Raw genomic sequence first — 14,441 nt, 5'->3', positions numbered from 1 at the left:
AAAAAATTTCCATATCCAAATTGAAACAATTTTAAATATGTGAACCATAGCATACAAATTGGAGCTGAATAGTCCAATGATAGCCTCTTATTTAAGCAGATATTTTGCCCTTTCAATTGACTTATTTTTGACATAAGTAATCCACCCCTCAGTTATAGGAAGGATCGTCCCATAAGAGAATCTGACCTGCTGCTACTTTTTTCTGCTTAGTGCAGAACTCTAGGAAATGCAAGTTAGACATAAGAAAAAGCTTTTGGAGAGTAGCCATTATTGAGCACTAAAATATGTGAATAAATGGCAATTATGGCCTCTCCAAGCCATGATGTTTAAATTCTTATCAGGATACAGAGGAAGGGCTGGGATTTGTGGGGTCTCAAGTCCAGCCAAGACCTATAATTTAATCATGTTTTGTTTTTAGGTGTTAACATTTTCTTAAACTTACACATGTTCTCAGCCACCAAAAGTGGATAGCTGGCTAAATGCTCCCAAGTTGCTTCCATATTGTCTCTCTCTATTATAACCATGACACTTTGGCACACAGGGTATTTGCCAGTGGGTATTTGACGTCTACATAGTCTGAGTCACATTCTGCTTACTATTAAACTTTTTACTCTCCTGTATTCTGATTTCTTTAAGGCCCAAACAACTATAGTTAGTTCATGGTGAGATAACTAATGCTCATTTTCATGGCTACTCTTGGGGATTTCAGAAACTTCATCTGGTGTTTATTATTATTTTAATGATGCCGGATTTATTTTGTGCAGGTGTCAAGATAAAAGTTAACAAATAACCCAGAGTATTCTTACTTACTTGGAAAGCTGCAACTGGCACACTATTGACTCCAAATGTCACATTCAACATTTCTCATTTAGGGGATTCTCAGTTGGGATGATTTGGATTTATTTGAATAAGTTCAAATCATTCCAACTGAGAATCCCCTAAAGGTGAAAAGTAACATTAACAGAAATTCTTCTTACACCTACATTGAAAAGGTGCAACCAATACATCAAGCTCATCAGTTTGTCATCATGTATTTGGAACATCCTATTCCCCTAGAAAGAACACAGTGATGACCTTATCAATTTGTTCGCCAGCCTAATTGGAGCACAGGAAGATAGAAGTAAAGTGAAGAGGGAAAGGTAATAATATTCTTATGGAACAAAACTGGTAGACAGAAAGCATGTATTTTTTTTTTCACACAAAGTTTCTCAACTGCTAAAATTTTTCTCTCTTTCTTGTTGGACCTATTTAAAACAGAAATTCAGTATTACTAAAGCAGAGAAAAAGTACAAGTCAATTTGGCACCTGGTGGAAAGTTTTGAAAGTAAAATGCCAAGGATATCAAGAACTAGTTTTTTAAAAAATGCATAAGATGCCAGTAGCAACCGGCATAAAGTATACTGCATTGGGAATACCTTTGTATAAAGTTCAAAGCTAAAAATGTACTCTTTACAAGTTTACTTACATCTATACTGAGTCACTCAATGAGAAACTTACCAAACAGTCTAGAAGCAACATTTCATAAAAGAAAAAGAGCATAGGCCTATCTCTTCTTTCAAGGGCCCTGGATGTTGGAAGTGGGTTTGTAATATTAGAAGTCTCCCATTGTATATTTTCAGAAAGCTGACTTTGGGAAGGGTTGGAACATTGATTCTATAAAGTAAAGAAGTAGGTTGCTTTACTTCACAATGTATACTGTGAGTAAAATCACATCAGTTAAGACAAAGTTAACAAGAATAATTATCAGATTTTCATAATCCACAAACCATGCCATTTTGAATAATGATGACTTCCAATCCAGTTGGTTTATCAAAAACGTCTTTTCCAATTTTCAGATCTTTCATATTTGACAACTGTCGGTCTTTTTCTTCCATTATGTGCAAATTTCCAAATGGTAGTGGCCACAGTTTTATAACCAGTGCATAGCTGCCTCATTATTCTGTTCACTAATGCAAAAAGATTTGTTGACAAGATGTCTCTTCCTAGCTGCCAAAGGTGTATGCTGGTCCTCAGGATGAGCCTAGTAAAATTAAGTCTAGCAAGTAAGTCATCCATTAATATACTCCCCAAGTCATGGTAGTGGACCCCAGAGTAAAATGCAAGAAGTTAAATGTTTTCAGTGTTTGTAACATGGTAAACAAAGAATGATAGATTGGAGTGGTAAAGAAAGAGAAAATAGTAACTGCAAACAGAACCAAAAATAGTAAAACATATGTCAAAGTGATAAATTATAGAAATAAGTGCAAACATAGAAAATACATAACATTCTCTTTGTTCTAGCCATAGCATTTCTGCCAGTGAATAAAGTGTTTCTTTGAAGCATCCTGTGTACCTCATAGTAAGGCTCCTTCCTCACTTGAATATATGAGTTCAGGTATTGAGAGGGGCCTGAGTTTATGATGATGATGATCTGAATAAAGTGATTCTTTGACGCATCCTGTGTGCTTCTTATAGTAAGGCTCCTTCCTCACTTGAATATATGAGTTCAGGTATTGAGAGGGGCCTGAGCTTATGATGATGATCTCTTAAAATGGAAGTAAAAACAGACATTTGCCTCATAGACATGTGGATTTTTTAACCATTAGATTTTCACCAACTGAAGCCCTTAAAATTAAAATTAATATGATTTCTTTAGGATAGCTGCTGTTCAGTCTAGCAAGCAGAGAAGAAGCAAGAAATGTAAAAGTAGTAGAAAGAAGAGGAGGAGCAATCCGATATGATGTCTAGGCTAAGACTTGACCAAAGGGGAGAAAAGGACCAGCTCCAGAATCTGTGGAATCCAGTGTAAAATAAAAATTCAAAGCCCCTTATTACAATTACTAAGACTCAAGATGGCAAGAGTAGAGCATTAAAGCAAGTGAGGGGCCCGTCTAAGTGCAGGACCTTATGCCACTGCACACATGCGAAGCCCTAGAAGAAGGCATATGCCATATGTAGAGGCTCAGAATCCAAAAAGAGTGAATGGAAGGAAAGAAGAATATCCCTGCCAGGAAAGAATCTCAACTCCCTAGCGGGTGGCAAGGAGTAACAAGATTGCAGAGGAAATGAGTAAGCACACAAGGAGGTTGGCATGCCCATAACTTCATAGTTGCTGAAACTAGATGATGAGACTCAGTGGATCAGAGAAAGACAGTTTGTAACTCACAGCACAGCAGATATTGCGACCGTCAGCATGGTAGCACCCTTTCCTCTGCCCTCAAGGTCCCCAGTGTATTAGTTCATTTTATACTGCTATAAAAAAATGTCTGAGACTGAATAATTTAAAAAATTATTTCTCACATTTCTGGAGGCTGGGAAGTCCAAGAATATGGCATTAATATTTGGTTGGCATCTAGTGAGGACCTTCTTGCTACATCATAACATGGCAGATGATATCACAGGATAAGAGGGCAAGAGCCTGACAGCTCAGGCCTCTCTTTCTCTTGTTCTGAAGCTACCATTCCCATTATGGGGCCTCCACTCTGATCACCTTATGTAATCCTAATTACCTCCCAAAGGCCCCACTTCCAAATACCATCAACATATGAATTTGGGGATTAATTTTCTAACATGTGAATTTTGAAAGACAAATTGAAACCATAGCACCCAGAGTGATAGAAAGGGCCCAGATCTGAGCTGTACATGTAGTGGGTTGCACTGCAGTTGAGTAACTCAGAGCTAATGGCACAGCCAACTTTTATAGTCAGCAATAAACAAGCCAGTCCCCTACCCTAGGTAGGGGGCAATCATATGACAGTCATGGCACTGAGGTCACCCTAAACCAGCTACAGAAATGGCTAAGGATCAGAGCCATTTATCAGAGACTTAGGCCTTGTATGTAGCATATTCAGCAAAGATGTGCACTTGGGACCTTGGTGGACTGCCTTACCCAACACAAAGTAAGGGGACTCTAAGTGCCCTTGAAAGAGGATCTCTGGTGTGGAATGAATTGTGCCTCCAAAGAAGATGTGCAGAGGTCCTAACCTCTGGTATTTGTGAATATGACTTATCTGAAATAAGATCTTTGCAGATATAATCAAGTTGAGATCATACTGAATTAAGATAAGCCCTCACCCAATGATTAGTATCCTTATAAGAGGAGAGTTTAGACACAGACACAAACACATATTATATGATGATAAATGTAGATATTAGAGTGATATAACTATAAATCAACAAACACTAAGGCTTGTTTGCAAATGCCAAAAGCTAGAAGAGGTAGTGAACACATTATAGCTATATTAGCTTGAGCTGTCATGACAAAAATCATAGACTCATAGACAGGGTGACTTAAACAACAAAAATTTATTTTCTCACATTTCTAGAGGTAGGGAAGTCCAAGATCAAGGTGCCAACAAATTCAGTTTCTGCTTAGGGGTCTTTTCCTGACTTGTGGAAAGCCACCTTCTCACAGTGTCATCACATGGCCTTTCTTCTGCATTCATACACACGCACATGCGCACACACACGCTCAGAGAGAAAGAGAAGGAGAGAAATGTTTTTCTCTTCTTAAAATGCCATTGGTACTATTGGATGTGGGCCCCACCCTTGTTACCTCATTTTACTATAATTATCTCTTGAACGCCCTATCTCCAAATACAGTCACATTGGCAATTAGGGTTTCAAATACAAATTTTGGAAAGGGATACAATTCAGCCCATGGCATTCCCTTGGCACTTCTAGAAGAAACCAGTACTGTCAACACTTTGATTTTAGACTTCTAGCCTTTCTTCAGAACTGTAAAATTATAAATTTTTACTGTTTCAAGCCACAGTTTCTGGTACTTTGTTACAGTAGCCCTAGGAACCAAATATGGAATTTGGTACTGGAAAGTGGAGTACTGCTAAAACAAATGCCTAAGAACGTGAAAGTGGTCTTGAACTTGGGTAATGGCTAGAAGCTGGACAAGTTTTGAAGGACATGATAGAAAAAGCCTAGATTTTCTTGAACAAGTATGTTGCTACAAACTTGAACGCTAAAGGTGCTTTTGGTGAGAACTCAGATGGGTATGAAGGGCATGTTATTGGACACTGGAAGAAAGGAATCCTTTTTACAACGTGCCAGAGAGACTGGCTTCATTTTGATCTATTGTTGGGTGGGAAGTAGAAATTTTAAGTGCTAAAATTGGGTATTTCCCAAGGCAATTTCCCAGCAAAGTGTGGAAAGTGTGGCCTGATTTCTCCTTGCTGCTCATACTAACATGTAAGAGGAAAGAAATAGCACTTTGGGAGGCCAAGGCAAGCGGATCACAAGGTTAGGAGATCGAGACCATGGTGAAACCCCATCTCTACTAAAAATACAAAAAAATTAGCCAGGCGTGGCAGCGGGCGCCTGTAGTCCCAGCTACTGAGGAGGCTGAGGCAAGAGAATGGCGTGAACCCAGGAGGCGGAGCTTGCAGTGAGCCTAGATCGCGCCACTGCACTCCAGCCTGAGCGACAGAGCGAGACTCATCTCGAAAACAAAAACAAAAACAAAAAAAAGAGGAAAGAAATAGGCTGGGCTCACAACTGTAATACCAGCACTTTGGGAGGCTGACGTGGGTGGATCATTTGAGGTCAGGAGTTTGAGACCAGCCTGGCCAACATGGTGAAACCCTGACTCTACTAAAAATACAAAAATGAGCCAGGCATGTTGGCGCACACCTGTAGTCCCAGCTACTCAGGAGGCTAAGGCAGGAGAATTGCTTGAACCCAAGAGCCAGATGTTGCAGTGAGCCAAGATCGTACCACTGCACTCCAGCCTGGGTGACACAGCAAGACTCCATCTCCAAAAAAAAAAAAAAAAAAGGAAAAAAATAAAATGAGGAAGGAATTATTAAGAAAAAAGGAACCATACTTGAACATTTGAAAAATTCTCAGCTTATCCATATTGTAGAAAATGAGAAAGTATGCTCTGGATAAAACATCAAGGGTATGGCTGGATGCATTTTTGCTGGAGAGATGAGGCATGTGACTCATCTTAGATCCATTCGACTATTTCTGCGAAACCCTGCAGGCTTGGAGTGAAGAGGACAGAGACAGTGCAAAATGAAGAAAGGCTGTGAGGCTTCTGGGATTCTGCAGGTAGGAAACAGACTAATAGAGACACTCAGATATAAATATGTGTTATTTTTCAAGAAAAGGGGAGAACTGTACTCTAAGAGTGGCTTGAGGCTAGTGGGGCGGCTGCTGCCACCGCTGGCCCAGGTGACACAGGCCCAGAAAGGGCAGGGCTTTGGGATGGGGCTATCATTAAGAGAACAGAGGGCAGGGCTACCAAAGGAGCAGAGCATCAAACCATACAGAATTGTTCTCATGCCTGCAAAACTAATGGAATTGGCCCTGTTAGGTTGCAAACTTTCTTTGGGCCAGTAACCCCTTCTTTCCCTTTTATTTTTTCCCTTTGTGGATGAAAATGTCTATCCTATACCTATCATAGCATTGTACTTTAGAAGCAAGTCACTTGTTTTCTAGGTTTTATGGGTCCACAAATGGAGGAGAATTTTGCCCCAGGATAGAATATACCCAGAGTCTCACCCATACCTGAGTTAGATAATTTAAAGGATGAGATTTGGGACTTTTTAAGCAGATTATTTTGGAATAAAATTTTAGACTTACATTTAATGCTGTAATAGATGATGACTTTGGGGGATGCTGGAATGGGATGTCAGGTTGCAACTGAAGTGGACTTTGGAGTGATGACCTTGCCAGCCAAAGAACACCAAGTATTCCCGGCAACTGCCAAAGAATGGAACAGATTTTTCCCTTCGTGCCTCCAGAAGGAATCAATCCTGCTAACAGCTTGATTTTGGTCTTCTAACCTCAAGAACTGTGGTACAATAAATTTCTGTTGTTTTAAGCCTTCCAGTTTCCGGTACTTTGTTATGGCAACCCCAAGAAATTAAAATTTTCTTCAATAGACTCAGAAGAAGATAATAATTATACTCCTAGTATACTGAGATGGAGAATCTTACGTTAAACTTTCTGATTACAACATTCTTACAACCCTAACATGAGTGTTTATTAGAATTCAGTTTGCCTATTTCTTCTGGAAAACCCTAATTGGTGAGTGTCTCTGTACCCTACGGATTAAATCTTTCAAGAGAAATTTGGAGCTGTGGCCAAGATCTCTTCATATCCAAGTAACGGAAGGATGAGAACAATTTACCATCTTTCACTGGTTAGGAATACTCTTGAAGGCAAAAGAAGCTCATCAGATATGTCTCCTTCTTTGACATAAATGAGTTAAAGAGCACCAAGGATCAGAGCACTAGATTGTATTTAAAGTACACACTAAGTAGCCAGCCTGTCCATCCTACATTTTCTTTTTTGTAAACTGCCACCCACACTGACAGCCTCAAATAATAGAGTTAGACTCTGTTGCCAAGTTTCTATCTCACTTTAGCAACCCTGACCACATTGGATGAAGCTAAGGTTTGGACCTCTAGCCTATGAAACAAATTCTCTCTCAGGATTCTAAACTAAGACATACTGAAACAGGCCCAATAATCCCAACAGACTGTTATTTTTGGATAAACATAGAAATTGACCCTCCTGCTGTTAAAGCTTGAAACTTGTATTTGCTTTACGAGTTCCTTCCTCAAGAAAGGATCTTCAGGCTTCTCAAAAACTATCAAAGAACTGAAACTCACTAGATGCCCCCTTGCCTCCCCCTAGTTCTTGTCTTCTTGTCTTCTTACACATTGTTACATTTCTTCATAATGCGACCCAACCCCCCTCCCGTTTTAGTCTGTCAGGGAAATGGATTTGAGACTGAGCTCCTATCTTCTTGGCTGCAGCACCCGATTAAAGTCTTCTTCCTTGGCAATACTTATCATCTCAGTGTCTGGCTTTCTGTGTGGCAAGCAGCAGGACCTAGACCAAACTCTAGGTGTTTTAGTAACAATATCAACTGGGAAACAGGTGGAAATAGCCTCAGGTCTAGATGTTCCCATAAACTTAAAAGCGGGAGCAATGTATACTGATGACCAATGAGATTCCATCTGTGGCAAAGGGCAGGAGACTTGTGAACATGGAGGAGTTAAATAGGGAAGTTCCTTGTTTTCTGCTGGCACTCCTGCCCCCATGTCTGATTGTTCCTGATGTTTAGTTGTAGTTTCTGCTTTTGTAAACTGCAATGCACACTGACAGTCTCAGATAATAGAGTTAGACCCTTTCTGCGAAATATCTATTTCTTTATAATAAAACACACACTATTTTGAGTAGAATTTCAAGTTATTTTAATCAGATATCTCATTTCCTTGATCTATAGATATGCTTCCCTAATGCAATTCAAGAAAGTATGGAATGATGTTGTTGTTTTTTGTTTGTTTGTTTGTTTTCTGAGATGGCGTTTCACTCTTGCTACCCAGGCTGGAGCACAGTGACCTGGTCTTGGCTCACCGCAACCTCCACCTCCCAGGTTCAAGCGATTCTCCTGCCTCAGCCTCCTGAGTAGCTGGGATGCGCCACCATGCTTGGCTAATTTTGTATTTTTAGTAGAGATGGGGTTTCTCCATGTTGGTCAGGCTGCTCTCGAACTCCCTACCTCAGGTGATCCACCCACCTTGGCCTCCCAAAGTGTTGGTATTACAGGCGTGAGCCACCGGGGCTGGCCAGAATGATGTTGGTTTTAAGAAACGACTCCTCAGAAGGACCACCACTATAAAGAGGTTTCTGGTGGTCCCCCTACTCTTGGCCACTCTGAGTCAGGCAAGAATAGAGGGAACAGTTTAGGAAGATGCAAGAAGAGTCACTACACAAGGAAACAGGTTCCACTTAAGCTGCTAAGCCCTGTGAGAACAATATAGCCAAAGGGAGATGCTAAGCACAACTGTACTCCATTATGGACTAGAGCTTATCATGAAATGTGTTTATTATTTGCAATTTGTCCACCTCAGGATGAGAAATTATTAAGGGAGAATAGGGACATCTCTCTTATTAATTTAAAAGTACGTGTTTAGGGATGATTACTCTTCAGTTACCTTCTTCCCTGAGAAGAGAGAGTAGCATTGACCTTCTAGGGAAATTGATGTAGTGTAAGGGTAAAAAATGCCACTGAGTAGTAACTCAAGCCACTAAACAAGATGAAGTTCCTACATGCAAGATGCAGTAGAATGGACTGAATTTTATGAGATCCTCCATTTCTTCACAAATGCAAATGAAGAACTAATGCATTAATCCATACATGTTGGGGTTGCTCCCATGCAGACATACAAGGTGATTGTATTATTTAATATGCATCAAGGTCACTATGTTGAACAGGGGTCAAGAGGACCCTTGGACTCACCAGAAGTTTAAATCAAACACCAAGAATAGGAAATGTTCTAGTATTAGAACTTGAAAGATGAGATGAGATACAAAGTAGAAACCCAGGACTCAGAAATTCATAATTCTATTGTCTACTGGAGTAAGAACAATTAGAAATAAATTAAAAGTAAAATAAAATCATGATTTTCTGTTTTAACCAATAATCCATTCATTTCCTTGCTTCTGTTCCCATAATATTGATTAAGCATACAGTTCTCTTGGAAATTTGAGCCCTGGGTGGGATCAGTTCAGAGGGGCATAATATCTGTCTGCTTTGTCACTCTTTCAGCAGAAGCAATGTTTACTTTCTGCTTTTTTTCCTAGAAAGAGAAAAATAAACCCTTCATAAGAATTCTCTTTAGTTTTTTATGTAAGATATTTGCTTACATAAAACACAGCATAAATTCTGTTTTGTTTTGTTTTTTTGAGATGGAGTGTCACTTTGTTGCCCAGGCTGGAGTGCAGTGGTGCGATCTCAGCTCACTGCAACCTCCACCTCCCAGGTTGAAGCAATTCTCCTGCCTCAGCCTCTTGAGTATCTGGGACCACAGGTGCATGCTACCATGCCCTGGCTAATTTTTGTATTTTTAGCAGAGATGGGGTTTCGCCATGTTGGCCAGACTGGTCTCAAACTCCTGACCTTAGGCAATCCACCCACCTTGGCCTCCCAAAACGCTGGGATTACAAGCGTGAGCCACCACACCTGGCCTATTCTGTTTTTCAAGGAGAACCCCATCCAAAGATGTTAGGAAATAAACATGCATAAATGCTTTTCCACAATGACAGCCACAGACCAAACCTGACAATCAAATAGTTCTATGGATCTCTACATTTGAGTCTTTGCAGTGTTAAAGCTCTAAATAAAACAAATAACTTTTTCACATCAAATCTGTATTCATCAGCCACATGCAATTAATAGTATTATTTGACATTTTCCTGCTGTAGCTCCATCTTACGTGAAGGGCATTCATTTATCAGCTGCTTTATCAGAATGAGAGAGAGGAAACAACTAAAGAAGTAGAGAAATGCTTACTTACCTTCACATACCATGACTTTCGATTCTCCAAATCAAAACCATCATTCAGTTAACCATACTAAATAGTCCACTTGAAGAAAAAGAAAAAAGAGAAGAAAGAGGCTTTGGGAATAAACAGTAAGTTTGTATTAAATATTTACTTTATAAAATTAGCATAAACATGAAATTACAAAATACTATACTTTTGAGATAAAAGAAGATCAATTACAGATAGTAAAGATAAAATACCTGGCCTTTTACATTTTTTTCCTAATACATCAAATTAATACATCTTTCAAATTAAATAATGTCTGTGAGTTCCACTGTTTAAATATTGTTCTGAAACTATAAATCCTACTGAAATGAAATAAAAATAGGCTGGAAAATGTCAATTACTCAAATGGTGAAAAAGAAAATAACAATGGAATATAAATGAAAATTAACAACCCACAACTCTTAATGCAGGATAACATTTAAAATTTAACTAATCTCCAAATAGCTTTTAGAGTCATCCGACCTAAATATATTAGAATGACAGCACCTGATCTTACATTAAAATGCATTACCAAAATTCTGATATTTTGAAAAGAAAAAAAGAGACTGATATTTATCCTTTACAGTTCACAAAAATTCATAATAATCATGGTGGTATGTGAAATATCCCTAAAGAATTAATTGTCCTTTATATTGTAGTTTGGATTTCAATGATCTTGACATGTGCATAAATCAGTCACAAGCAAATGTTATGCGCTATCAAACGCTCATTTCAGATTCTTCATCTATTTTAAGAAGTCAATTTTTTTAAATCGCAATCTCATTTTTGTTAAATTAAACCCTCTGAAGAGGAATGGCAAGTCTTTTCCTTTATGCTCTATGAAGGCTACAGAATAAAGTTAATTCTATTTCTACAGTGAGCAAACATGAAATGAGATTTTCTATTGTTCTTTTCTTATAATGAATTTTAATCTTTCCTGCTTCTGTTAGGATCATGAAAGAATATGAGTGCCTCTTTTATGTCATTTCTGCAAAACCAAAAGTTAAGAGGCAGGCTAAGAAGGCTGAGAACTCGGGAGGTCTATTACATTGGTGTTCCACTGGGGTCACAGCAGTTGTCTGTCTACTCCCTTCACTGCCACCCCTAATGGTTTAGTGACAGCAACTTTGTGAATAAGGTCTTTCATTTCTTTACCCCTTTTCAGAATAAATCAAATTCTAGCAACTTATGCCCAGGATAGTTAATTTGACTGAAATAGTCTATAGCTTACTGAGGACATGCCTTTTTTTTTTGAGACAGTCTCACTCCATCACCCAGGCTAGAGCACAATGGTGTGATCTCAGCTCACTGCAACCTCTGCCTCCTGGGTTCAAGCAATTGTCTTGTCTCAGCCTCCCAAGTAGCTGGGGTTACAGGTGCGCATCACCACAGTCAACTAATTTTTGTATTTTTAGTAGAGACGAGGTTTCACCATATTGGCCAGACTGTTCTCTAACTCCTGAACTCAAGTGATCCACCTGCTTTGTCCTCCCAAAGTGCTAGGATTACAGGTGTGAGCCACTGCGCCTGGCTGACCTGCTTATTTTTTTAATTAAGGCAGTTCTGATTCACAAAATCGATTTACAGCTCTCCTTTGAAAAGATGTTGACGACACACAGTTGAAGATTTAAACATTTATCATCATAATCAAGTCCTAATTATTTTAAGGAACAACTGCAAGTCTTCAGAGTAATAAAATTTTTATTTGGAGTTCCTAATTCAAGTTCATTTGCCTAGAATTTTTTGGAAGCCTGGTCTACACCACTGCAATATGGATACAAAAAGTAGTATCTAAACTACTTAGAAATTTGGTATAGCCATACGCATACAAAATCTTGTTTTGCAGCATTGGCCACTATTCCTATACACTGAAAGAGAAAGTAAAGTTGAAGTCTTCTGTGTATATAATTTGAATGTTGCTTTTATTCCTAAATCATTAGTAACTGAGGAAACACAATGTATTACATATGTACAAATATAATCATGATCAGTTCAAACATCATTTCTGACTGTTTTACATTTCTATTCTCTTTGTTTCCAAAACTCATGTATTCAAAGATCTATTGTGTATCTGACTATGGGCCAAACACCTTTGGAGGCAAGAGGTGCAACGGTAAACGAGATAGATGGGTACCGACTGTCACAGAGCTTGCAGGCTGGAGTGCAGACATCGATAATAAACAAGTAAAAGCAAAAATAATTTAATTTTAGAAAGTGATCAATGCTGTGAACAAAACAAAACACAGGGACATGCTGGAGAATGAAGGGGTAAGAGCAGGCTAGTGGGTAGATGAAGGCATCAAAAACGGCTCTCAAAGGAAATGGCACTGAATCAAGATTGAATAACGGGGAGTGGGCAATCATGGATTCAAAGTGTTCTAGGTAGCAAGAACAGGAAGATGGAATACATTTGGCACATTTAAGGAAGAGAAAGAAGCTTAGAGTGACTGGATATGGTAAGGGAGGGAGAGAATGGTAAGGAATGACGTAAGAAACACAGCAAGGACAGAGTAGCTAGGGTCATGTAAGCCATTGTAAAGATTAGGGTTTTATTCTAAGCATAAAGAGAAGCCACTGAAGAAACGTAATCAAGGGGTTACATGATCTGATTTTGTTTTTAAATGTTCATGTTGACTTCTGGAACCAGAGTGGTGATTGACACCAGGATGTCTGCTCCGGTGGACTGAGTGCTAAAGGGAACTAGAACTTCCCTGGACTGAGGTGACCTAGGACTACTTCTGCCAAGTAGACTGTGTGAGGGTCCCTCATTCATTGTGAGGTTGGCCATAGCCTGCTTTCCAGGCTGGGGAGAGGTTTCAGCTCCAGCTCCACTCTTCCTGTCACCTCGAGCCTTGTTGTTTCATGAAAAAAGTACCAACAATTAAAGAAAATCCACCAATTGGACAGGCTGTAGCTGAGCTATAACAGAAGTTCAACTTTAACGGGCATCTATAAAATGCTGAAGAAACCCAGTGTGTACAGAGCAGAAGAATAATGAATCCTGGTTTGTAGCATTCAGCAACCAAACTAAGTGGCAAGTCTATTTATACCGAATATAAATGTAAAACATAATGGAGTGTTGCCTAGCGAAGGGGAAAAAATGCTTTGTCCCGCACAATATTTCTGACTGTTGCTTGGTTAGAACATAAAATGATTGATATTTCCTAATGAATATTGTTTAAAAGGCACATTTTTATGGGCTTTAGTCCTGTAAATAATCTTTGTAATGATCATGAATTATCAACAAGCTGAGGCAGGAAAGGAAAACAAATCTCTAATGAAATAAGTCTATAGACTTATGTTATACAGACAATGTTGAAGAGGGGGAAAGAAAACTAGTAATAATGATACGTGTCAGGCTCTTTTCATAGCTTTATCATTTCACCCATATAAAGTCTACCAGTGAAGGGCACTGTCATTTTAATAAAGATGAAGAAACTGAGGCTCAAAGACATTAGGAGCTTACCCATTATCATGAAACAAGTCAGCCTCAGAGCTGTCTCTGTAGTCACAGCTAAACCTGAGTACAGACTCTGAGTTTTTCCCATTGCACCAAGCAAGGTCAAAGCCAACAATAAAGTAATTGGATATTACATTCAGAAGGAATGAAGTCAATGATCTCTGAGAAAGCAACGTACAAATAACCTATGTGTCCTTCCCAGTGACCTTCCATTTCCAACACTGCTGATCCTTGCTGCTACCAAGGTCTCAAGACAGGACTGCTATAAAGGAGGCAACTTGTGTATTTGCCCCTCAGCCTTCTTATTGGACCTTTTTTCTGCTGAGCAATGCCTTCATGTTTCCTTTATTCTCATGTTTTTTTGACCCACACAATTATCAGCCTCTGCTCCCAAATTCTTCATTCACCTTAGAGTGAAAATGATTTATGTCAAGCAGGCAAATCTAAAAGAGATATTCCCATTATGAGGATAAGATAGTTAAGTTGTTAAAATTAATCACTGTATTTTTTTTTTTTTTTTTCAGAAATCAGTCAGTAGATGGGGGAGCTTTAAGAGAACGAGGGCCTGGGCCGGGCGCGGTGGCTCAAGCCTGTAATCCCAGCACTTTGGGAGGCCGAGACGGGCGGATCACGAGGTCAGGAGATCAAGACCATCCTGGCTAACC

This window comes from Colobus angolensis, unplaced genomic scaffold, assembly GCF_000951035.1.
Source record: "Colobus angolensis palliatus isolate OR3802 unplaced genomic scaffold, Cang.pa_1.0 Scaffold15, whole genome shotgun sequence".
In the NCBI taxonomy this organism is placed as follows: domain Eukaryota; kingdom Metazoa; phylum Chordata; class Mammalia; order Primates; family Cercopithecidae; genus Colobus; species Colobus angolensis.
Note: the sequence above shows the minus strand (reverse complement) of the source record.